Below are 8,416 nucleotides of genomic sequence, written 5' to 3'. Positions count from 1 at the left end.
CCAGTCTCAGAGTTCCAGGTCTTATACAAAGGTCTTTGATTAATTTTGAATTTAGTGTGCTAATAATAAGAGGTAAAGATCTAGTTTCACACTCTTCTATGTGTGAATAACCAGTATTTTATTTATTTTTTTAAAGATTTATTTATTATTATATATACAGTGTTATCTGCTTGTACACCTGCAGTCCAGAAGAGAGCATCAGGTTACATTATAGATGGTTGATAAGCCACCATGTGGTTGCTGGGAATTGAACTCGGGACCTTTGGAAGAGCAGGCGGTGCTCTTAACCACTGAACCATCTCTCCAGCCCCACCAGTATTTAATTAAGTGGGAGAAAAACTGAAAGCATTTTATGACTTTTCTGAGGGTACTCAGAGGTTCCCGATCTTTCCATTCATGTTCAGTATAAGTCTTGAAACCTTAGCTAGAGCAATAGGGCAAGAGGAGGAAATGAAAGGGATGCCAAAGGCAGGAAGGCAGTAAGATTGTTCCCATTAGAAAATGCCACAGTCTCCCACTTGGGAGACACCAAAGACTACAGAAAACTGCTAGACCTGACAGACGCTTTCAACGTAAACTTACAAACATAGGTCTCTTCCCTATACACACAATTCATAATACCTTCAAAAAACAATGAAGACCCAGAAATAAATCTCAGGAAGTGAACGACCTCTATAATGAAACTTTAAATGACCAAGGAGGAAATAGAAGAGTCTAGAAGAAAGACCTCCCATGCTCATAGACAGGAAGAATTAATATTATGAAAATGACGCTACTGAAATCTATCTATGGAGTTAATGCAGTCTTCATCAAAAATTCCAGGAACATTTTTAAAGAGCTAGAAAAAGAAACCCCTCATGCCCATCAGAAACACAAAACACCTGAAACCAAAGTGGTCCTAAGCAGGAAGGGCAGTGTTGGAGGTTTACATTGCCTCAAATTATACCTCAGACTATAGTAACAAAACCAGCACAGTGGATGCACAGTAACTACACTGTTAAGGCCTTTTTCATATTAACTCCTGTGATGCACTCAGTAGTCACCAGTGCTATGGGTCTGCAGTTGCTGGTTTTTTTTTTTTTTTTTTTGGCCTAATAACTAAGTTTTCCATTTATCTTTATGCAGTGTTCATCTTAGCGCTCTCTCTCTCTCTCTCTCTCTCTCTCTCTCTCTCTCTCTCTCTCTCTCTTTAAAATCTCAGTTTTGTCTTCCAACATATTTGTTCTCATTCAAATGCCTTATGATCCAGCTACTTGTACATTCTGCCTTCTGTGACACAGCTAAGTTGCCAATAAGTACTGACCAGGCCAGCAAGATGATTCAGCAGGAAAAAGCACCTGCAGCCACATGGGATCCACACAGAAGAAAGAGAGAACGAATTTCTCCAAGTTGTCCACCCGCTTCTGTTGTTTGGTTGGCCTGCCTTCCTGATTGGGTGGGAAGGTGGCCAGGGGAAGTATCCCAGCTCTGAGGTTGTGTGTGAGTTGGGGGGCAGGGGGGCAGTGTCCTAAGGGAAGGTTATCCAAGTCACAGCACCAAATGTTGCTGTCTGGTTTGCCTTTCTGGTACTCAGATGGAAGGGTATCCTGGGTCTTGGAAGCCCAAGAATCACACAGCTCTGAGAGAAATTCTCATCTTTAGAGATGTTATAGCTACCAGGGAAGGGTTATCCCAACTCCTGAGGAGCTGAGGAGCCTAGGGAGCCTGAGCTCCACTCCTTCAGCCAATGTAGCTCCCAGGGGAGGAGAGACAAATCCAGGAGTGGCTGCCTCTGCCCCGAGAGGAAGGCAGCATGGAACTGGGCAGACACAATCTTTATATAGGATTTCTTAGGGGGTGGAGCTTTCTAGGGCAGAGATTTCCAGAATGAGGATTGGTGGAATTACAAATCCTGAGTTTGGGGAGCTCAGGGATTGGTGGACTTTCCTGTTCAGAGATTGGTCAGTTCTCCTGCTCAGGGATTGGTGGGATTTCCTCTTCAAGAATTAGTTGGTTCTCCTGTTAGGGATTGGTGGTCTTTAGCAGGAAGCTCAGGGATTGGTCAGTTCTCCTTGCTCAGGGATTGGTGGGTTTTTGTCCAGACTTTGCACCTCAAATTAGAATTATCTGGGATGAGTCCTACTGAGGGACTGGAGATGACAGTTACAGAAGTCTAGGGGAGGAGCTGGGCTGCTGGACGAGGTCTGGCCATTTTTTTCCTTGGAGGGTCATGAAGTTTACAAAGTTTACAAAATTTACACAGCAGGGGAGCCTTTCCCTGTAGTATGAATGGCCAATTGAGACTTACTGGCTTCCATCATGTCAGTAGGCTGAGGCAGGAAAAGTTACCATGGAGAGCTCTCCCTCAGGCGCTAACAGGAGCTGCCATTTTTCTATCTCCACAACCCCATGAAGGAAGGAAGAGTTTTGACAGTGCTGAGTGAGGCAGGAAGGAGGGGCTGGCAGTATGCCACCTAAAGTTTTAGTGGCCTGCTGCTCTGGAGGGCTAGATATAGCTCTTGGGGGAGGGGTGCATTGGGCCACTACATCTTGGGCCAGCTGCTGCATCAGGGGTGGGACACTGTGGCCACTGAGGTGGACTGATCTCTCTGCCTCAGCTATGGCCTCTTGATCTATCACAGCCACAGTAGGGACAACAGGGAAGTGAGGTGGCTTGGGGTAGCTATGGAAGCCCTGCAACTTCTACACATGCACGATTGCATGTATACGACCCACACATATGTAAACACACACATTCATAATAAAATAAATGTAATAAAAATGTTTAGATATTGACCAGGATAGCATTGGGTTTTTGTTTTTTGTTTTTTGTTTGTTTTGTCTTGTTTTTCCTTTATTAATTTATTCTTGTTACATCTCAATGGTTATCCCATCCCTTGTATCCTCCTATTCTTCCCTCCCTCCCATTTTCCCCTTACTCCCCTCCCCTATGACTGTTCCTAAGGGGGATTACCACTGCCTGTATATGCTCATAGGCTATCAAGTCCTTCCTCTGAGTGCCACCAGGTCTCCCCCTCCAGGGGACATGGTCAAATGTGAGGCACCAGAGTACGTGAGAAAGTCATATCCCACTCTCCACTCAACTATGGAGAATGTTCTGACCATTGGCTAGATCTGGGTAGGGGTTTAAAGTTTACCTCCTGTGTTGTCCTTGGCTGGTGCCTTAGGTTGAGTGGGACCCCTGGGCCCAAATCTGCCTATCATAATGTTCTACTTGTAGGTTTCTAGGGCCCTCTGGATCCTTCTACTTTGCTATTCTCCAGCACTGGGTTTTTGATTAGTCTCCTGGGGAAGTTCGTCCATAATCGGCAGTCTTGGGCATGGTGGCCTTAAGCAATTATATGTTCATCTAAGCCAGTGCTTCTCAACCTTCCTAGTGCTGTGACCCTTTGATACAGTTCCTCATGTTGTGGTGGCCTCAATCATAATATTTTCACTGCTACTTCATAACAATCATTTTGTTACTGTTTTGAATTGTAGTGTAAATATTTGTTTTCTGATGCTCTTAGATGACCACTGTGAAAGGATTGTTTGACCTTCAGAACAGGTCATGACCCACAGGTTGAGAACTACTTACCTAAGTAGTCTGTTGTTGCGTCATGACTTCCATATTAAACGCAGGATACCATGAGAGCTCATTCACTGGAGGCATGACTTGAAGATTAATTAAGAGCTAACCTGAGCAAAGTGACGGAGATACAGAGCAGACCGGCTGATTCAGTGGCAATGCTGCCTGAGAAGGCCGAGTCACCGGGAAGTGAATGCATCCTTCATTCCAAAGTCAGGTAAAATCTCATCACCGTGGCAACTTGTTCTATGGAATACGTGCTCGGAAGAAATGATCGTAATGAAAACGGTATGAATCTGAGCGGCTGCAAAAGAGAGGCAGGAAACAAGAGAGGCCACCAAGGTGAGTCTAACCACGCAGCAGGTGCATGCTTGGGCTCCTGGACATGCAAGCTTCCTGAGGTGGCTTGCAAGGCGCGTCCTGCTTCAGAATCTGCCACTGCCAAACTTCATGTCCACGGTTTCCCTCAGCCCACCTACAGAACGGTACAGGCTTTGACGTTATGTTTCCATGAGCCCCTGCTGGCTTCTAGGCATTTCTATTCTCTATCCTGAGTTCTGTCCAGTTACCTAATTTGCTCTCTTACCTGAGATTTTTGCAGAAGATTCACATTGTGATAGGTTGATGTGGCTTTTAGACACAAACATGAAAATAAAAAAATAAAACAGGTTTGCTTTTCTGGGGTCATTTGGTGCCTCTTTGTCTTTTGGCTCTGAAGACCACTAATAGGTCACAGCTCCAGTGTCAATTCATATATTCTGTCATGTAATTAATCTGATTTTAAGCTTTGCACTTTCTTCCAGAGGCTCTATCTTTCCCACACCGCTCACAGTCTTTGGATGACACTCTTCTCTAAGCAGGCTTATCCTGCAAAGTTTCAGCTCAGAGAGCCCCGGCTGTCCCTGATGGAGAAAAACAGGAAATGAGCCGGGCTGCCGCTCTGTCATCCTCAGACATTACATCACCTGCCCTGGTCCTTTGTCTTCCTTGTTTTGATCTTGCCTGGCTTCTTGGAAGCTCTTGCTTTTGTCATTAGCATTTTCCCCGGAGTCTCTTTTGGTCCTGGGATGTCACCTCTCTGGCATGGTTCCTTCAGGCTTTGTAATTCCTATGTGTTTGTCTTTGAGTAGGTGCCCCCTTTCTCTCTGCCTCTGTCTCTCTCTCTCTCTCTCTCTCTCTCTCTCTCTCTCTCTCTCTCTCTCTCTCTCTCTCTCTCTCTGAAGGAACAAAGTCACACCACTCATGTTTTATCCCAGTCTCTCCGAGAGCTCCTGACTAAAGCATCTGCCGTGGTAGAGCCTCAGGCAACAAGATCGGGTATGTTTTTCTGGCTTCTGTTCTGAGTCTTCGCTGCCCAGAGCGCACACTTGCAGTGCGGCTCCTGAGGCATGAGAACCAAAGAGCATGCTTTACAAATACAACCCTAACCTAAAAGGGCCTGAAATTAATACAAAACAAAACAAAACAAAAAACCAAACAACAGCAAAACTGGGATTAGTAAGGAAAATAAAGGGACTTACATACTCAGATTTCCTTGATCACATGGGATATGAACTGAAAATGCTAGGTCTCACCCTCACTCTAGGCTTTTCAAATCTCTAAGATAAAGGTAAAAGCATTTAAAAATTATTTCATTCTATTATTTTGTGTATGGGTATGTGTGTACCAAAGAACAACACATGGAGGTCTCAGTATGTAGCTGGGGGTTATTAATTTTTAGTAATTTCATCAGCTTTTTCTATGATAACCTAATTCTAGACAACCACTTCCATAGAGGCCAGAAAAAAAAGAAGCGTATTTTGGCTATTATGCTTGGGCTATTTTAACAGTATGAATTAAAACCTTCCTAATTTTATTTTGTGTGTGTGTGTGTGTGTATGTGTGTGTGTGTGTGTGTGTGTGTGTGTGTGTGTGTATTTCATTTGCATGTATGTTTATGTACCACATGCATGTAGTACCCAAGGAGACCAGAAGAGGGCATAGACTCCCTAAGGACTGGCGTTATATTTGTTTGTGAAGCCTGGTCTACAAAGAGGGTCCAGGACAGCCAAGGCTACACAGAGAAACCCTGTCTCAAAAAACCAAAACCAAAACCAAACCACAAAAACAAACAAACAAACCAAAAAAACCCCAAAACATTTGTTTGTGAGCAGCCACTGGGTGCTAGGAATCAAACCCAGGTCCTCTAGAAGAGCAGCTGGTGTTCCTAACTGCTGAGCCATCTTTCCATCCCTGAAACTCACCCAATTTTAAATGAAATGTTCAGTCTTGGTCAGAAGAGAGTAGGACATTGGAAGAGACAAGACATTAAGTATTAGTGAGAAAATCCTGGGCCTCACATGCAGCACTACAATAGTCGGTGCCGCATGCTTTGTCTTTTTAGGACTTTTTAGAACTTATGTGTTTGCACATGCTGTAATGGACATTAGGGCTTTGGCTGTAGACATTTCTCACAGCCAGGCAGGCAGGACTGCCTCAGGACAGAGTATCTTCCTCTTAACCCTTTTATTGTCTTTGTTCACTTTGTCTCACTGCATACAACCTTATCTGACTTGATTCACTCTGCATATCTGCTGGAGACAGAAGTACTAACCATGGCATCTGAAAAAAGCAAGTGAACCCTTGCATTCCTCTATGTCCTTCCTTATACATGATGCACTATCAGGAGTTAACCACTTCCCCCTTTCCATGGAAATTCTGTGTATGCACACATGTGTGTGAGTGTGCACATGTGTGGGCATGCTTGTGGAGGATGGAGATCAGCCTCCGGGACCAGCCTTCAGGTGCTGGCTGCTTTGGTTTCTTCCTTTCTTTCTTTCTTCTTTTCTTTTTTTAAAAATTATTTTATTTTTGTACATATACATTTATATTATTACACATATATACAATAGATTACCTATGGCAAGAAGAACCATGACACAATCAGGAATTATATAAATGTTGCATTCTTAGTGTTTTGACTATTTGTATTTGACAGCCTTGAAGAAGACATCTTTCCTATCCTGGCACATTTAAATTTCTGAATGTAAATCAATCTCCATCACATATTGTCATTATCAACTTAGAACACCTATCTAGACCCCTGCCTTGTCTTTTTTGACCCAGGATCTCTCACTAGGGTGTCACCTATTAGGCTAGGTTGGCTAGTGGCAGGCCCCAGGGATTCACTGCCTCCACCTCACCAGCACTTGAGATTACAAGCACTCACCACCACAAGCACCTGGCCAATTGCCCTGTCTCCTCAGCTCCCTCCACAGAGATCTTCCCATTCTGCTTAGGGCAACACAGAACTACAGGAAACAGCCAGGCATTGCAGGACAATGGAGCTTTAATTTAAGACCTGACGTGCATTAATTATTCATCACCTCAGGGCTGGAGAGATGGCCCAGTGGTTAAGAGCATTGACTGCTCTTCCAGAGGTCCTGAGTTCAATTCCCAGCAACCACATGGTGGCTCACAACCATCTATAATGTGATCTGATGCCTTCCTCTGGCCTGCAGGTGTACATGCAACCAGAGCACTGTATACATAATAAATAAAAATCTTTTTAAAATATTATTTCTCACTTCTTCAAATCCAAATAGTTTAAATCCCAAAAACAAATAGAGTGTTGCTTTGTCTTGATTTTAGAATGAGTTTTACTGATAAGGATTTGAAAATTGAGAACGTCTTTCTTCTTCTTTTTCTTCTTCTTCTTCTTCTTCTTCTTCTTCTTCTTCTTCTTCTTCTTCTTCTTCTTCTTCTCCTTTTTGGAGTGTGAAGGCTATGAGTATATGGGTGTGGGGATTTTTTTTTATTCATACAAATTTCTTTTGCTTATTATTTGAATTCTTGTAGCTACTGTAATGTTATGTACTCCCACTAGGCCACTTTTAGGTTGCCAAACAGTCAGCACCTGCCACAGCCAGGTATGCCTCAGGCACTCTTCAGCTGCACACCAAAATAAAGGACTGGCCTGTCACTGTGCGCCCCCTCTCTCAGCCTTGGTTTCTCTCCCCATCACCGTGTCTGGGGTGCCCATTTTCCCCTTCTCTCTCTCCCACTTTCCCCGCTTTCTCCCGGGTCTCTCCTGGTTGCTCTCACACTATCTCTCTGTGTCTCTGTCTGTCATCATCCCAAATCTCCATCAGCCCCTAAATATCCTTCTAACTCATCAAATTTCCAGAAATACTCTCAGAGATCTCATTGTGAGCTTTAGGGGACTCAAATATGGGTTTCTTTGTAGTAACATATTTATACAATACATTTGGCAATGTGGTAACTACTTTTCTTGTTGCTCTATATCACAAAAATACCCAAAGAAAAGCATCTTAAGGATGTAAGGGTTTATTTGTGTTCATAGCTGGAAGGCACAGTCCCAGCGTGGAGGGGAGACATGGGGGGAGAAGTGTGATCCAATTGGTCGCATTGCATCCAGCCAGGAAGCAGAGAAAGAGGGACGCTGGTGTTCAGCCCACTTTCTTCTTTTTGTGGGATCCTCTCCCCCACAGAAAGTGGCACCCACATACTCACCTCAGATAAGCCTCTTTGAAAAACACTCTCACAGACGCATCCATAGGTGTGTCTCCTAGGTGATTTCAGATCCTGTCATTGACAATTAAGAATACCACCACAGAATGTTATAACCAACTACCACAAGACTGATGACTTAATCAACAGTCATTTGTTTCTTTCAGTAACTGAGGCCAATAATTTTAAACCAAGCTGTTAGAACAACATCTCTCAATCTATGGGTCTCAACCCCTTTGTGTGTGTATGTGGGTCACATTACCAGATATCCTTACAATTACAATTTTACACTGCAATTCATAGCAGAGGAAAATTCCAGTTATGAAGCAGCAATAAAAT

This window comes from Acomys minous, assembly GCF_964271855.1.
Source record: "Acomys minous genome assembly, chromosome: 11".
Lineage (NCBI taxonomy): Eukaryota > Metazoa > Chordata > Mammalia > Rodentia > Muridae > Acomys > Acomys minous.
The sequence above is the reverse complement of the archived record's forward strand: the minus strand, read 5'-3'. Positions refer to the sequence as shown.